This window comes from Cygnus olor, chromosome 3, assembly GCF_009769625.2.
Source record: "Cygnus olor isolate bCygOlo1 chromosome 3, bCygOlo1.pri.v2, whole genome shotgun sequence".
NCBI lineage: Eukaryota > Metazoa > Chordata > Aves > Anseriformes > Anatidae > Cygnus > Cygnus olor.
Window position 1 is genome coordinate 7681117 of NC_049171.1, and position 17761 is coordinate 7698877.

Sequence of the window (17761 nt, forward strand, 5' to 3'; positions counted from 1 at the left end):
CTCGGTCAATGATTTTCTTTGTGCTCCAAACCATGAGTTTTGAAAGACAAATTGTCAACAGTGCGACTGGCTGGCTGCAGCCCAGGAGATCCTTTGTAGGCTATAAAATGGTCAAGGGGCAGGCTGACACAGCTGAAGGAAAGCAATTCTTGAATCGATGGCTTGTTTCTGTTGGATTTTTGTAGAGGGAGGGCTGGACCTGACAGACTACAGGAGTTTGGCTGCAGAAACTTTATCTGAAAATATCCACTCAAGTATGTGAAAATACAGTTGTTTATTTTGTGATTAATGTGTTCTTAGTCCACCAATAAACTTTGGTTTAAAATAACACAATCAACAATAAGAGTTTTTAATATGAAAATTAATATGAAATCCTCTGGCTGCTATTGGAGATAAACAGCAACACAGCAAAACATACATATTTTAGGAAGTGGTGGTTTAAATTAAAATTTGACTAGAAAATGGTCTTTTGTTCAACACATGCAAATGGCAAGTACTAAGGTGAGTGAATCTCTCAAGGTCAATCTCTGTGTAATGGTTTGATCTATAAAAAGGGAATAAAAAGAGTTACCTACCTCTCAAAAGGGCATGAAGTTAATTCAGTTAATGTATGTGATGTGAGTGAACATATTCCTCAAAGAGGAACATTATCGTTACTTAAACCCACCATTAAACAAAAAGAGGCTAAATAATTAGAAGATTGAAACTGAACAATCCTGGACCTGACTGAATTTGTCAGCAGAAAAAAATAAAATGTAAATGTGATCAAGTTTATCATTATAAACAGAAGTATAGAACAAAGAGAGAACAGCTAATATGAATGCTCACAAGTGATGAAAGACAAACACCTCTGAAACTTAAGCTTTGAGGTCTGTACTTGAAAAACTGTAAAACCATGGGTTTTACAAAAGAGATGCCATGTAGTTTTTTATACACAAAAATGTTTTCAACTTCTAATACCCATTAAAATTGTAACTTTAAAGGCTAAGTAGAAAACAAATTAGAACAAAGTCATCCTAAATATACGTTTCCATTCAGTGGTTTTCAAGTCAACAGAGACATTGCTAGATCGTTCTCTGATTATTCTTGAGTTGAAGCATATCTACATGAAAAAAAAGGAATTGCTTGGGTCAAGGCAATGTACCTCTCTCAGTTGACATCCACCTTTTTTAATAATCCATTAACTGAGTTACAGGTTTGAATAAACTCTGGTATTTCAGCCTGAGATCAAGGAAATGAAGTGGTTTTCAGATGTTCTAATCCACAACACGCAGCAGGCAAATAGCATCTTGGGAATGTAAATGCCAAGCTGACAGTTCAGCCCACTGAGTTTTAAGTATGTTTAGGTTCAAAAGAATATGGTGCTTCGTAATTTGAAGTGACCTAAAAATGACAGTTCTCTTATATAGTTATAGCTGTAATAAGAAGCTATTCTAGGTTTATGACTAAGAAAATGATATTTCTTTGACTAAGGATTCTTTCGGTATTTCCCCATTAATTGCACAACAACAAATTTCTGGCTGTTTTGAACAGGGAAAGAGATGAGAAAACCTTCGAAAGTTGGGTGGAGTTTTTAATAGAAAGATATTTTTACAGTTCTTACATCTTCTATCAATCATAATACATAAATAAAAAACAATCTGATAAAACAAACAAAAAAAATCACAATACTTTATCTGCATGGCAAAATTAAGGTAGAGCTTGGTAGACATTCTGACTTGCAGAGTTCAGTGTTGTTGCATGTGAGCATACATACGATGTACAGAAAAATTGAAGTGACTGTTTGGTTTAGAAAAGTTGTTGCACAGCAAAAAAGCACGTGTTCACTGGGAGAGTCAAAAGACAGCACATTTAGAAATGAAAAGACAATAATTAAAAGAGATTTATTTAGTCAAATGTCAGATTACCAAGTACAGAAATAGAAGATGCAGTTGGGAATTTATTCAAACATAATGTTATTTCAGAAAGGAAGATGCAAGGGTAGGAAGTAGACACAGACAGGGTAGGACTAGAAAAGAAGTTAGCACAGACAGCTTCTTTTCAAGATGTTTTAAAACATTAACTTGGATCCCTTCTAAATGTACAACGTAGAATGGTTTTATGGTCACTGTGAGAGTTTTCGTGTTAAGATTGACTTTCAAAAGATATCAGATGGGAAACTGCAAATGCAAATACGTATTCATTCCATAACAAATGGAATGAATTAATTCCACTGACAACATTAACAATATTGTTTTGTGGTCCTTGCACTTTGTAGTAACCTGAATGGCAGAACACAATGGTGCCAATTCTCAAGACCAGCTAAACTTCATGAGTGTCACCTTGAGTATGCCATATTTATATTCATAAGCGTATTTTTTTAGCGAATGTTAGAGCAGCAAATCCATATATTCCCTCTCTGTCAAGACCAGCCTTATGATTCCCAAGCTACCTTGCTACAACAGCTTTTCAGAGAGACTGTCTCTATGCACAGCCTCTCTCCAATTCTCTATGCCAGAAATGGGGGATTTTACTGGGGCGGAATAGCTGAACAATGAGTATCGAAACACCTACGCATACAACCCAAACTGAGCAGAGTACTCAGTTGCTTTGGTAGCACAAGACTTAAGCAACTTCCTTGTAGGCATGAAATACTCCCTTCCACTGAACTGACCCTTGAGCCAGAAAGACCCAATGGCCACAGGAACGCATGGCCTAATGTATTTTATATGAAGGGCTGATGCAGTTTGTGCTGCGTAAGCACAGAAAGCAAAAGCCAAAGAGGCATACACCTCTTTCCATGGGACTCTGTGCCTCAAATTGCACTGCATGATTGTGCCATCTCTAAACTGTAGCAATGACAGAGAAAGGAAATGCAAAATAATGAAAGAATTGAAGAGTGAGAGCAGGGGAATGGTTAAAAGAATTCAGGTAAAACAGCTAAGCCTTTAACAAGATCTTTTCTTTTACATACATGCATTTGAAGAAATGTTTTTCAAATGGAGCAGTTACTGAAGAAACAAAAGATGTTCTCCTCTGTGATGGCAAGATCCATTTGAATTTAGTCCAGCAGCTGTTTGATCTGCCCATTATTGAAATGAAACATGGTATGTTCTTTTTATTTCTGGTATCTGGTTTCAACTGAGATTTTTAGTGTAAATGAGGCATTTGTGGTAATTACCCCATGCTGTAGCAAATGGAGGTAGCTAAATTCACTTAAATGCTAAGTAATTGCAGAACTACCTATTACCAGAGTAATACATTGGATGCCTTTGCAGAGGAAGGCTGAGAAAATAATCAGTCCACTGTGTAATCTGGAAGTAGAAATGCTTCCTTCCGAGCCCTTTTGGCATTCTGCCTTGTCCATCTTCACAAGTGTGCCCCACACCTGACAATAAAGAGTAGGCTGGAGGAAAAGTCGTTCTCAGAACATGATATAGATGTATCGTGCAGCATTTGGGATTATTTTATTCTAAGATAAACAGCAATGCTCAGTGTTCCAATTTGCCAATCCCACATTTCTAACACCACTGATTAATCTGTAAAGACAGAAGTGGCCAGGGAAACCTAGGCCCCGACTGGTCTCTGAATTACCTTATCCCTGTACATGTCCGCTAGCTTTTCAGCAATATGCAGACTGCTTTCTCTTATCCATTTCTCTACAATGCTTCTGATGGTGTTCTGCATCGCAGCCTTATTATATAATGATCTTAAGGTACACAGTAGTTGGCCGTAATTGTGATCTCCTTGCATTGTTTCCGCACTGAGGGATCCACAAATAACTTTGTCTTGGCCCTTGTCTTAGCCCCTGGCAGGCTGAGACACACTGGCTTAATCAGTAGACTTTTTTATGAGAAATTAATTCAACTTTTGGTGAAATCAAAATGAAAAAGGACAGTGGTAATGTTATAATGTTCTAAATAATGACAGTCACATACCAGACTGATACATAACAGGCTAACTGATGAAACAGGCTACATATGTGCCACAGCCCAGGGAAGCTGCCTATAGCCCAGGCACATTGGGACATTTCAGTTTCTCATTGGCTTACAGTGGTTGTTCCAGCAGATACGGATATGCAGGTTTTGTATTTTTGTCAGCAATTTCTCTTGCCTGTACAGTGCAGTAGAGACACACATAAAGCCCTCCACGTGCTGCAGAGACCAGAGTCATTTCCCAGCAGGCTTCTGCGATAGCACACTGTAGCTTTCAGGGCTAGGAGGACATCATTTTTGGCTTGTACTTCCAGTTCTTGATTTTGGAAACAAATACCCATAACAAACAAAGAGGTTTACAATTCAGTATGAAAACAATAAATAATGGGCCAGAGAAAACATATTTTCTGCTCTATGGAACGGTTGAATATTTAGTTTGCAGAACTCTGCTCTTTAATTTCATCCATTAGACTTGGGAGATATCAAAAAACCGTCTCAGAATCATCCTAACATGCCCCCTACCTGTACAGTGCGCTGCTTGGCGTTTCACAAATTGAGTCTGTTTGTTGACAGCAAGAAGAAAGACTGAATGAAGAATCCTAAAATGCACCAAAATCCTGCAAAATTATCAGGTTCCGGGCAGAGGTAGTTATGCAGCTCTTTTTGCAGTTATGACCAGTTGAGGTTTATATTCCTAAATCTTTCCTTTGCCACAAGGCATGAATATTAAGTTCGATGTTTAAAAATATCACTCCCATCCTTTAATGCTGTATAATTAAAGGGGACATAATGAAAAGTGTGCTTGTACTGCAGTGATAGCCCAGCATTTTCTTACTATGAACCTAAAATTGAATGTATTGAAAAAAAAAAAAAGCTTATAACTGCAGACCACATTCATACCCACAGCAAGGCTATTAGGATCATAAGAGTTATACGAGCAATGAACTTGGCCTCATCGTGTGTGCATTAAGCCCAGGACCGTAATACCATTACCTGGACTAAATATAGCCTGCCATATAGCGCCGCGGTATTAGCACACACAACTCTCTCTTTTCTGCTGGTCATCGTACCAATAATTGTGCGTAGCAGAAGGGAATTACATTCAGCAGAAGGTTTTTCTGCCTTCAAAGTATTTTGGGGCATATGCTTCAAAGCAATGTTACCAATTGCACAGAGAATTTCAAATATTTCAATGAGTGGAAATAAAAAGTCTTAGGAGTATGACAAACGAGTATGCTTTATCAGTTTGACCAATAATATAACTATCAACTCAGACAGCAGAGTTTCCACTTCTAGGCCCATGGTTTACAGAATCTGAAGACTGTCCAGAATTAGAAAGAAAGTATTAAGAGTAGAAGATTAAAGATTCATGGTTTGGAATGACAATCTCCTTATGATGTAACAGGTGACATGACAACTTGGAATAGTGTCGCAGGCCAGGGAGGTGCTCTGTTAATAGTGCAAGGGAGATTTGCTTTGTCCAGCAACATGGCTTCTTACAGTTGACAAAAATTAAGCATGGTTTTCCATTCCTTTTTTTCCATTTTCCTTTTCAATATGCCTTTTCAAAACACAATCTTAACTCCCCAAATTATAAATTTGAACAATAAAATATAACAAGGCTTTCTTTACCTCTGATCCCAGCCAATGTCACTGCTCAGTAATGACAGGATCATACGCTCTAAGAAAATGTGTGACACAAGGGCTCCCACAATGCTTACCAGCTGCTACAGTGTGTTTTCTTTTATTTTTTTCTTTCCACAAAATGTCAAATCAAACAAAAGACAAACAGAAAATTCACTATTTTCTGTAACAGCTGTAATATCCAGTCCAACAGGAAAGAGATGAATCACTAGAAAAAAAGAAAAAAGTATATATAGCTTCATTTGCAAGCTAACTTTCAAAGGAAGGTAAAAAACAAAGTGTAGGAGGCTACATTTATTTTCTGCTTCTGTGTAATACAGAAAATGAACCTGAATGATTTTGATGTCTTTGTCGTTTAATCTTGCCTCTTTTTTTTTTCTTTCCTAAAAGGAAACAGATTTAAAATGTCATTCAGATTCTGTTCATTCTCTTCTTTATGAAAAGATTTGATTAAAAATTGAAGGACAATAAATTTTATTATATCAGCTTTTGTAAATCAGCTTTTTAAAATCATGATATCTTCTGGAAACCATCTTCAAGGTGTAATGTGTTCCATTTGCTATCTGACTTTGTAAACATACTGAGCAATCTTGGCTTAATGAAGGACACGGAAATCCCAAATTCCCTGTAAAACCAACACAGCACAATAATTTTCTTTACGAAATTTTCAAGTTTTGAAGATCTCTTCATCATTTGGGAACAGCAGATGAGCAAAAGGGATAAGCAGAAGTAGATGTCACTGGAACAAAAGTTGGCATGGAAAGGCTGGCTGAGTTTTCAGAAAATGGAGATACGGTTTATCAGAAGTAACAAAGAGATGCTTGGTTTTTCAACTTAACTTAAATAAGGGGTAAAATACCTGAGAACTCTCAAAACCTTTTATTTAGCCTCCTTTTGCGTTTACACAAAAGTGTGTTTAGCAGGGACTGCCAGATCTTAATGTCATTAACATAACAAGGTTTTAGCGTACAAAAGGGAAGCCTGCTCCGCTCATGTGCTGGATGAATTCTTAAAACATGTTTGTGCATTTTATGTAACCAGAGCCGTACGCTCATTTTCTTTTTTGTTTCATTTTTGTAGGCTCTTCTTGGATTGTGCTCACTGCAGACAAGGATGGCTTTGTGCCATTAATATTCAAAGCAGCACAAGAGATAATCATAAGGGATGGAACTGACAGTTCAGAAGTCTGTGGAGGGCACTCCTACAAAAAGGGCGGTCTAATGCAACCACCCAGCAGAGTGACATAATTTCTCAACAAAACCCACTAACGATCCTTTTTTTTTTTTCTGGAGCAATACAGAGATGTTCTGCAGTGTCAGAAACTGAACGACTAGAAAGCTGTCTTCACTACTTGCAATATATTTTAACTGTAAAATCTGTGATATGGTTACACAATAGCTAAGTCCTAGGGTTGGCTGGACCCTTATTTCTTCTGAAGGATCAGACCTAGCCTGAAGTTTATCAGCGCTGTTGTTATTCATGGCTGCCAGGGGACTGGAGGAGAGACTAGCTTCTAATTGTGGTAAGAATGTTCTGGGAGAAACAACATTATGCTAAAAATCATGCAGTAAAAACAAGTCTGGCTAATACAGGAGTACAGACACCACAAAAGCAACTAAATGCTTTTTGTTGCATGAGAAAATGCAATTAAAGAGCATTTATGTTGAGGAAAACTGGGAAGGGAAATAAGAAAGGAAAGCACTTTTAGGCTCTCTTTGCTGTTCCAGTGGGTCCCATGGAAACCTGCAATGTTTTCAAAAATGCATAATTCTAACACGAAAACGTTCAACTACTAAAATGGCTGCATCGCTGTCTCACTGTCTTACACAGCATGCAGATTTATACGGGCACACAGAAGAGAAAGAAAAAAGCCTTGCCAGGTAAATTAAGGATCAAAGACGCTGAATGTAAATTTCATTCGGCTGCATGCAGATGTCTACACCAAACTTGCCACCTAGACTCCTGTAGGACCATAAAACCAAAAAGCACTCCTACAGCAGAGCACTCGTGTCCGACTGTAGACTTCTAAAAGTGATCATGGCAAACCATCCCTATTCAGTCAGTAACTGAGTGCCTATTCCATTCCTCTGACTGCAAAGCGCGCTAGTGTGACTGGTCTGAATGCAGACACTTACACTTAGCCAGATGAAGCTCACCCTCAGAGACAAGGGGTAACACCAACACATCTGAGGAGCAGACAGACAGATTCATGGATATTCAGCCATCATGACTACGGTGACAGAAGTAACAGAGGAACTGAGTGAACTTCCAAGGGAACTCCCAGTCTTCTCGTCCTCTAAATGCCATGAGATGAGTAAAGTGTTGTGAGCAGCCACGTGGGTGAGGCGTAGCATCTCCTACCGCCGCACAGGCCCCCGCAGAAAACACGGCAAGGTTCATCCTGTACAATCAGGGAAACATAAAAGGGGTGAGACTTATTTAATCTACCATTAAGACTTATTTTTCACTCTATGTGTTTTGGGTCTTGTTAGTGCTCCTGGTGAGTCTTTCTTCCCTCCTGGGAACCATGTCAAGCCTCACAGTGCACAGGCACGCTAAAATCCAGGTATAATACCTCGCCCCGTACCAGTCCTGGATCAGTAAGACAGATCTATGATCTGAAAGCATTTAATGGAATTGGGAAGTTTGGCTCGAGTGTCACCCCAGTGATGCAGCCAGTAATCACAGGAGGAACAGAATAATTCAATTCACTGATATAAATAATGTCCTTCTCACGCAAGTGTCTTCCCAGAGACAGAGAGATCATCGTTCTAACAAGGCGGCAAGCACAGGTACACAATGGAGCTCGGTATATTTGTCCTAATATTTCCTTATATTTCTAAATAATGTAATGCACTTTGAAGGAGCAAAAGACACTTCACCAACATCCTCATGTATCACAACGATTTTCTGGTATTTAAAATACTTAGGTCTGTGACCAAGTAAAATAAAAAATAATTATAATTAACTAGAAATGACGGAAGGATATATTTTATAGGAATATTTAGGATAAACTAAAGGAAGAATTAAAGGAAATTTTCCTGACAAATACTGTCTTCGAAGGGAAATGGTGGTAGTCCCACACTTTGGTCCACTTAATATGAGGCTACTGAAATACAAAAAATATGTTGCACAGTACAGACCTGCACTGCAAACATACGAAGTCAAAGAAATAGAGGACTGAGCCTATCAGGCTGATAACACACCAAGACACTTCCGTCTGTACTGCATAGCTTCTTTGAGTTCTTGATATACGTTATTCAAAAGGACTTCCTTGTTGCCAGAAGAATCATGCTTCGTGAGCTCCTGCTCCACCTTTTGTCATCTTCATGCCTTAGTGCCATTGCACTAAAGGGGAATTCCCAAACAGTAAGTAATTCTCAAAGGAAGAATTCTGGAAGGTGAAAATCTTACCTAATAAGATCAGTGAGTATGTGCATTAAAGAAGCCTCAGAACTTGTAATTATCACGAGACATTTCACTGTCAGCCTGTCACACTACCATTTTAATTTTTCATGTGCTACTTTTCTGTAAAACGATCTGACTGTTGAGAAGACCAGGAGTGAAAGGAGCTTCCACGCCCGAATGACTGCCAAGTTTCGCTTGGTTCAGCAGAGCTAAAAGGAGGCAAATAAACTTTCAGATGACAAAACAATTAGTTTCAGGGAATAGCTCTAAAAGCTGGCTGTAAAATTCAGAAACTTAGTTCTGTGATGCTTAACGAACTTTCGGATTTGTTGTACTTTGGTGACATTTTTTTCCCTTGCTTTATGATTCAAAGGTTACTGAACCTATGTGGGACCTACGCTGTCTGAAGGTGCTATCACTATCCAGCACAATTACTCTGGTAACAAGTGAGGACCCCGGTTCATCTTTTTGCACACTTACAAATTTATAGGAAGGCTCAGGAAAAACATTCTATATGATCAATTAAAAATTAATGCTGTTAAAAACCAGCACTACCCTCCATGCTTATGAACACACATCACGCACATATAACTCCATTTGAAAATAAGTGTTTAACTCATATACATTCAATTAAAAATGAACAACTCCTAAATGAAGGAAGATTTGTTTCCAGTTAATGATTTAGGGGTCCGGTGCAGAACTATTTTATATAGTGTCTATCACAGGGCTATAAAGTTAAAATTGAAAGTAATAAAAGCACTGGAAGAAGTGCTGAAGAGATTTATGCAAAGCAAAGGATAAATTTTCAGCTTTGGTTTGGATGGAGAACAGATGGGGAATCAGCGAAGTGAAGAGATATAAGGCTGTTCTATTAAGCACAAGCTGTACAGAAGATTTTTGCACAAACAATGAAAAAGGCATGTGGCAAGATAAAAAGAGCTTGTACTAAGTGAGTTGAGCAGACAGTAGGCTGTGAAAAGGAGAAAAAGCACAAACTGGGAAGCATTCACCTTCCTCCAGCAGGGCTGTTTCATAAACAGTGGCCAAAATCGGTCAGTTTAGAAAAAGTGGAGTTGTTCAGGTCACCTAAATTTCATGAAGGTGCTGAGTCCCTCTTTTAGGCTCCTTCTTTCAGCAGCAGAGAGGACAGGCTCCTCCAGAAGAATAATGAGCGTACCTGTGCAAGGTTCCTGTCTAGAGTCACCCTGGAGGGAAGGCTGCCTTTCATAATTAAAACAGAGGAAAGCTAGGGAGACGAGGAGCTTAAATGAGAAGTCAAAGCATAACGGTTACACTCAGTATGCCGTACCAGTGGCACTCAGAACACTTAATGGCATACCAGCTCCTCCAAAACATTACCCCTGTGGGGAATAAACAACATACCAGAAAGTCTGAATTTCCATTTTAATTGCTCTGCATTTTTATCCAGCACATTTAAATGTATCCTAGTGCATTTTAGGACTTATTATATCTTTACTTAAAAGTGCAATCTGCTTCAAATTAAAGTTGAAACTTACCTTACGTTTCCCATAACTTTGCTGTTAAGCACGCGGCGTCTATTTTAGTCTTCCTGGCTTCTTGTATGGCCTCCCTGCTTGGGGAAACTGCTGAGAACAGAAATGTTATATCCCAGGTAGGTTCTCCTCTTCTTGGGTTTTGAAAACAGCATTGCAAAAATGATAATAAAACAATATACAAATTGAATGTAACAAAATTGAAGTAAACTGAATGTTTGTTAGCCAGCACATGATGCTGACTGCACAATGAAATATTGCTTTGAAATTCTTGATAGTAACTAAAAACTAAGGGATCACTGCAGGAAGTATATAAGGTGAACTCTGCACGACCCTCAACTCGTTCTTTCCCTTTTGTCCTTTACTATTACTGAAGATCTATGTACCCTGGAAGAAAGCTCCAGAATACTATCATCTATACTCAGGCTAAAACCTGAAGTATAAATTTCCTGTAATATACTTTCAATCATTTGGACAGCATAAATCAAGCCTAAAACCCTTTTCCTTGTTTCTGATTTTTATCTGCGCTTTCTCAGCTTGGACAATGAACATATTTTTAGCCTGTCTTAAGAGAAAACTGCAAACATTGGACCAATATCCCTTTCTAAGACATAGACCAAGATTCCTTCTCTCTAACCCAAAACAGTACTTATTTTTCCTAAATAAATCTTGGCAGACAGTTTATCTAACTTGTTCTTTAAAAAAAACAACAACCCAACGTTTAGTACCAGATTGCAATTACGAAACAGGTCAGTCCTTCAGTCCTTGACTCCTGTGACCTAACTTTAAAGCCAAGCGAGGTAAGTCCCACAGGTTATGCAACACAGAATCATGGAATCATTAGGGTTGGAAAAGCCCTCCAAGATCACCTGCTCCAACCACCCCCCTACCACCACCGTCACCCACTGAACCATGTCCCTAAGCACCACGTCCAACCTTTCCTTGAACACCCCCAGGGACGGGGACTCCACCACCTCCCTGGGCAACCTGTCCCAATGCCTGACTGCCCTTTCTGAGAAGAAATGTCTCCTCATTTCCAACCTGAACCTCACCTGGAGTCCCACACAATAGAATTTAGCTTACATATTAGTGTTATATATGTTAATATCCACAATATATGTTAATATATATATTAATTAGCTACTATTATGGCTTCAGCTTTCTGCCAGACTGAGGCAATTTTACAATCTCTGTGTTAAACGCAAATTCACTTGCCTGAGCTTCAGTATGTCCCTGCTGGTGCTATTATCTAAGGGACAAGCAGAGGACTGCCAGTATCTCCCTGCTAATGCCGTTTGGGTACCTCTCATCTGGATTTCGAAAGCTCTCACTGCGATTTGTCCCCTGTTTGCAGGGAGCCAGCGCTGTCCTTGACCTTCACCTTTTGTTTCCCCTGCTATTATTTGCCCCGTACGTGCCACCAGGCAGGTGTGATCAGATGTTTGTGCCTAAGCCCAGTACTGGCACAGAAAGACATCCTGCACGGGAGGTACATTCACAGCGCTGCACAGACCTGCCGCTTAAAACCATCAGGAGTCGACAACCTCTGTCCTTTGGCAAGGATTCATCAGCAGCGGGCACCGCGATATCCTAACGAAGAAGGGAGCACGCAGCCAGGAAAGCAGGACATCTACAGAGCACAGCGTGATACTACAAAGGAATAAAAAAGAACCGAAACTCCAGAAAAAGAATGAAGCCAAACTCCAGACAAACGCAAACTTAGCTGACTTTAGAGGCAACAGCCATTTCCTTCACATCAAACATATTTAATACATTTCATAAATATAAAAGGCAGTACTGGTAGATAACGGGACAGTCTGTGAACATTATTTTTAAAAATTAGTACAAAATACATTAAAATGAACTAATTATGGCAGTGAAAAAAAATATTTCGCCACATAAGAAAAGTTCGAGCATCCTAGCTGAAATTTAGTTGTGGGATACTACAGGCAAGCTTTCCGAAGTGATGCTGGTGAAAGGCTTTTCCACCCACCGCAGCACCCCGTTCACTCCTGCTCCCATCCTGCAGCAACCAGGTGGAAGTGTGGGGAGCCAAAGCTGTAAATGGCTAAAAAACCTACCAAAACTCTTCTAAAATGGATCATTGCCCTGCTCAGCTCACAGCTCAGCTGCGTGGCTGTGCCAACACCGTGGAGAAGACATCACAATTCTTACACCACACAAATGAATTAGCAATGCGCCCACTGCTATCATACCTTCTATCCAGCAGAGAACCCCAAGTCTCTGTAATCACCAATAAATTTATTTTGAACACCTCGGTGCATTTTACAAAAAGGTTGATTGCGTTCCTTGACATTTTACTAACAGAGATAGCATAACCAACAATTAACCCTAGCATAACCAACAATTAACCCAGATAAAAATGAACTGGTTACAATTTGATTTCTAAATGTGATGCAAATTGTTTTCCTTGTTATTCTTTCCTCAGAAAACTATTTCACCAAAAAATAAGGCAAAATAAGTGTAATCAAAATACTAGCTCTGTTACTGTCAAGATTTCTTTCAGTCGAAGGCAAACAATTCACGATTTCACACTCTGTAAATATTCCTACAATCCTGTAGCCTGCATACAGCTGTCATGTCTGTTTCCACCTCTATCTTTCCTAACATTTTATTTAGAAATCAGTGGCAGTTATCAACACGAAATGCAGCCCCGCTGATTGTCCTTGATACAGTTACTTCAAAACACTTGTACCCGGTAATAGCACTAAAGAGAACTGCGTGATGGGAGTGTGCCGGGAAAGCAGGATTCAGCTACGAAGAAGCAAGACGAAAGCAGTGCTTTGGCAGATTAGTTACTTAAAAGCAGAATAGAAACACAACAGCAGAAGGTAGAAGAGCCTAGGACTGAATTGGTTACTGCCACAGGAGAGGGTTCTCACCCCAAGACTGGCAAAGAAGGAGAAAAGCTCTCTCTAGGTCCAGTAATGCAAGTGAAAGGAAGATCCAGGTGCCCACTAGGAAGATTAAAACTTGAACAATCCCTTCTGCATGATGTTGTTAAATACCTGTAAGGGTATGACTTGTATATTAGTGTGGTTCTGGACTAACCACAGGTCCAAAATTGTGTAATTTAGAAGAAAATATTATTTGTTCTGATGAAGTACGCTGGAAAATATCATTGGAAAGATTATTCTAAAGGAACATTGTCATATTAAAAATCCTTATTTAAAAATAGCTGTTTCAACCAAATCAGTTTTGAAAATGAAAGGCTCTCATCAAAAGGCCATCTAATTTTTTCATCAAAAGGCCTTTTTTGATACACATTGTTTTGCTTTTGCATGTTATTTATGGTCCACAACAGTAGCAGCTGCTTCAGAACACGTGGCATGGTAGCTACTGGTAATTCCCACTCCCTTTGTCGCTGTCTTAATCCCCAAAATTGTCACTGATCTTTGTCATACCTCAAAGGCCGGAGCCACAAGGAACCCCCTGCAAGTCCTTCCCCTATAGAGCAGAGACATTCAGTGTCGCCTCTATTATGGAAATACCGTGAGCCCTCCTGACTTGACTCAGCCAGGCAGAACAGACGAGTTACTCATGTGTCTTGCACTCCATGATCCTGTTCGCACACCTCGCAGTGCTGTCTGCTTTCCTGTAACAGTACGGTATTGATTCAGGCTTAGGTCATTTTCCACAAAACTGCGCATCTTTTATTATCTTTGTTACTAATCATCTCCCCAAAGTACGAAGAAACCCCAAAACACTTTTACCGTAATGGCAAAAAGCAGATAAAACCCATGCACATTTAACTACTGATCCTAGGCTTTAGCACACCCCGTTTTAGGGGACTGAATTACATGACAGTGCCTCACTAAGCCTTCCCATTAAGAAATGCCATGATGAGATCTTCTTGCTTGTTCAGTAGTGTCCTGGATTAAACAGAATTTTTTTAAATATTATGCTTATGAAGTTAACAGCAAGTATCTTCAAATTATTCTTTCCCTTTATTATGTTCTTTGAATATGAAAATATTCAATAAATGCAAAGACAAAATCTACAGAGCATCTAAATGACACTACAGCATGTCTCCCCATCACACCTATTTCATCTTCTGCCACTCTTTACCAGGTGTGCATAACTCTTCTTTCTGACCGTCCTATATTTTTACTAATATTGTGTCTCAAACTAACTTGAAAAGCAGATGCCAAAATCATACGGCAAATTAAATCACGAGAACACCAAGCTGTTCTCACTGCAGGGACTGCAGATTTGTGAAACTGTTCGGTGTTTAAGGAGAAGCCTGACTTAATGCAAGTGTGTATTTTTAAAAGACAAAATGTGTGCTTCGAATAAGCATGACCATTGGAAATTATTGCTATCATTTCATCTTTTTAAACACTTTTCCCTGTGTAATTTCATTGCCCTGCTTTTACCTTACATATGTCTCCTAAGGGTTTTTGTATCCCTGCAGTAACAGAGGTGCCATAAATATAAAAATAAATAGCTTGAAAAGAAAGAAGGAAAGAAGGAAGGAAGGAAGGAAGGAAGGAAGGAAGGAAGGAAGGAAGGAAGGAAGGAAGGAAAAAGAGAAAAAGAGAAAAAGAAAGAAAGAAAGAAAGAAAGAAAGAGAGAAAGAAAGAAAGAAAGAAAGAAAGAAAGAAAGAAAGAAAGAAAGAAAGAAAGAAAGAAAGAAAAAGAAAGAAAGAAAAAAAGAAAGAAAGAAAGAAAAGGAAGGAAGGAAGGAAGAAATTTTCATGCTGCTCTACAACACAAACTAACCAGCCTGTGGCTATGAAAATCAGACATACGCTGTTGGGCAGGGAAATAAACATCTAGATATTACAATAATTACCTACATACCACCCTGGCACTCTGGTAGGCAGAGACGAATCTATTTCGATCAAGATACTGCACAAGTGATCATATTTTACAGATTTACAAATGCATACAAGTTTTTCTGATACCTTTGGTTCATCTGTAGACCCTAGTTAATATTTAATTTGTATATTTATAAGCAAATTTACATGATTAAAATGAAAGTCTCTAAAAATACTTGATCATATAATTCTAGGCACAGAAAGAAAAAGTAAACGTTTAACGTGAAAATATCTCCTGATGCATTTTTAAATGCGGTCTCTCCACCTGATAAAACAATTTAGACAAAAAAGTGCCAAATCATTACTCTCTCAAGAATACCGTTACAGTCAGGAATTCAGTTCCTTCAGCAGGCTGTTGCTGTCTGGTATAGCCCTCTGGTGGCCCAGCTCTGCCTTAACCACCAGGGAACAGAGCAGCTGCCAGCTCCCTGGTGCCCAGGCACGGATGAAAATACTAAATGGCCACACTCGCTCCTGAAACCTGTCCCCAAAAGTCTTCTTATTCATGGGTGGCCTGACAGCACTTTCCAACTTCATCACCATCAATCTATCAAAACCACAGTATCACTAATGCTATAGGAGGTGCATCTTTTTGTCACCCTTATTTATTTGGTGTCCATAGGGAAATGATTGAAAACACAGGTCTGTCTTATCTTGGCAATGCACAGGACCAAGCAACCCCAGGCACTTCACAGTGCCAGTAGCCAATGTAATACAGCGCTGAGTGTCTCAGCACATACAGTCCTACAGAAAGAAGGGAGCTGAACTGGAAAACGACCCCCCATGCAACCCTTACCAACCCACAAGAGGGAGCAGAAACTTTTAGCGCTGTTCAGCACTTGTAACTGCACGTGTGCTTCCTGGGGCTAAAAGAACAAGAGCAAATAAAATAATTGTCATTGCCATCTCTCAAGCAGGGCTTAGCTCTGCTCACCTCTGAGAAGCGTAACATACCAAGGACCTAACCTCGAGAGTGTACAGGGAACATAACTGCATAGTGAATATAAGAGTAGGTTTTTGCAGGAACTAAATCATTTTTCAGATTTCCTTTTCAGTTCCAGGTTAGTTTTGGACTGTTCTCTCTCCAGTGGTGAGCATTCTGTGCTCTGACTGCTGTTAATGTGCTCTCTGTCAAAGAAGAGGGAACACAGAGAAGAGATGTGAAAATCGTGTTTGTTCACTTTCTGATTAATTCTCACATATCTGAGAATATGTATTTGTCAAGCAACACAGAAAAGCTATCATTCATGTCCTCTGCTTTCTGAACTAAAATGTAACTTTATAAATCTATTAATCATCTCAAACCTGGTTTTATTTTGTTGTTGGTTTTGTTTGGTTGGTTGTTTTGTTTATAGCACCTCACAGCGTCAAGGGCCTGAAGCTGGCAGAAAGACCCTTTCATTTAAAAAATACAGCAGTTCAAACAAATCCTATTTTCTACCACTCGCCATCCAGAAGTCTCATGGCCACTTCTCCTTTGCTGGACAATTTTCTGAAGGAAGCTGGAAGTGAAATTTCTATATGAGTGGCATGAATTTCTCTTCCATGACCCTTTCCCACTATAATCAGATAAGAGAAGAGTTCTTATGCACTGCAGTCTTCTTGAGCCCTCTATCCTATAATCCAGCATCTTACAGGTACCCTGTCAGGTAGAAAACAGTCAAATTAGTATTTTCTGTTTGTTTATTTGTTTGTTTTGACAGACAATACCTGGAATTTTACCTTGTAACCAATAGTCTGTCATAGATCCAAAGATGCCCTCACCTTTAGTGCAAAATAGACCATTGAATTTCATATTCATACATTGAACTCCAAAATTTGTCTGTGACTACGGAGGAATTTGCATTTAGCTAAAAAATATGTCCCAGAAAGCCACCACATTTTGACTTGAAGATGAAAGTGGAAAACTGACCCTATCTGTTAGTAGTTTGTCCCAGAGGTCAATCACACTGACAGCTGTGTCCTGCTTGAATTGATCCATGGGCTCTTTTGTTAAACCTTTCTGCACTAACTCAAAAAAAAGAAAAAAAATAATATATATATATATATATAGCCAAGTAGAATCATAGAATCATTAGGGTTGGAAAAGACCTCCAAGACCATCTGGTCCAACGCGCTAGGTCCAACCTTCCCTTGAACACCCCCAGGGACGGTGACTCCACCACCTCCCTGGGCAACCCGTCCCAATGCCTGACTGCTCTTTCTGAGAAGAAATGTCTCCTCATTTCCAACCTGCACCTCCCCTGGCACAACTTCAGGCCACTCCCTCTAGTCCTATCACTAGTTACCTGTGAGAAGAGGCCGACCCCCAGCTCCCCACACCTTCCTTTCAGGTAGTTGCAGAGAGCAATAAGGTCTCCCCTGAGCCTCCTCATGCACTAGTCTTTTTCTTTCTTTTTCTTTCTAGTCTTTTTCTTTCTTTCCTTTTTTTTTTTTTTTT

General features: G+C 39.3%; 1 long non-coding RNA gene across 1 annotated transcript; it reads right to left on the reverse strand.

The window, feature by feature from the left end:
- Positions 1 to 5185: 5185 nt before the first annotated feature.
- LOC121068339 lies at positions 5186 to 11105 on the reverse strand. Its single transcript, XR_005818813.1, has 4 exons — positions 10484 to 11105; positions 7694 to 7959; positions 5888 to 5941; positions 5186 to 5766 (listed from the first exon to the last, which is right to left on the reverse strand). It is a non-coding gene; the product is annotated as an uncharacterized LOC121068339 (long non-coding RNA).
- Positions 11106 to 17761: the final 6656 nt, after the last annotated feature.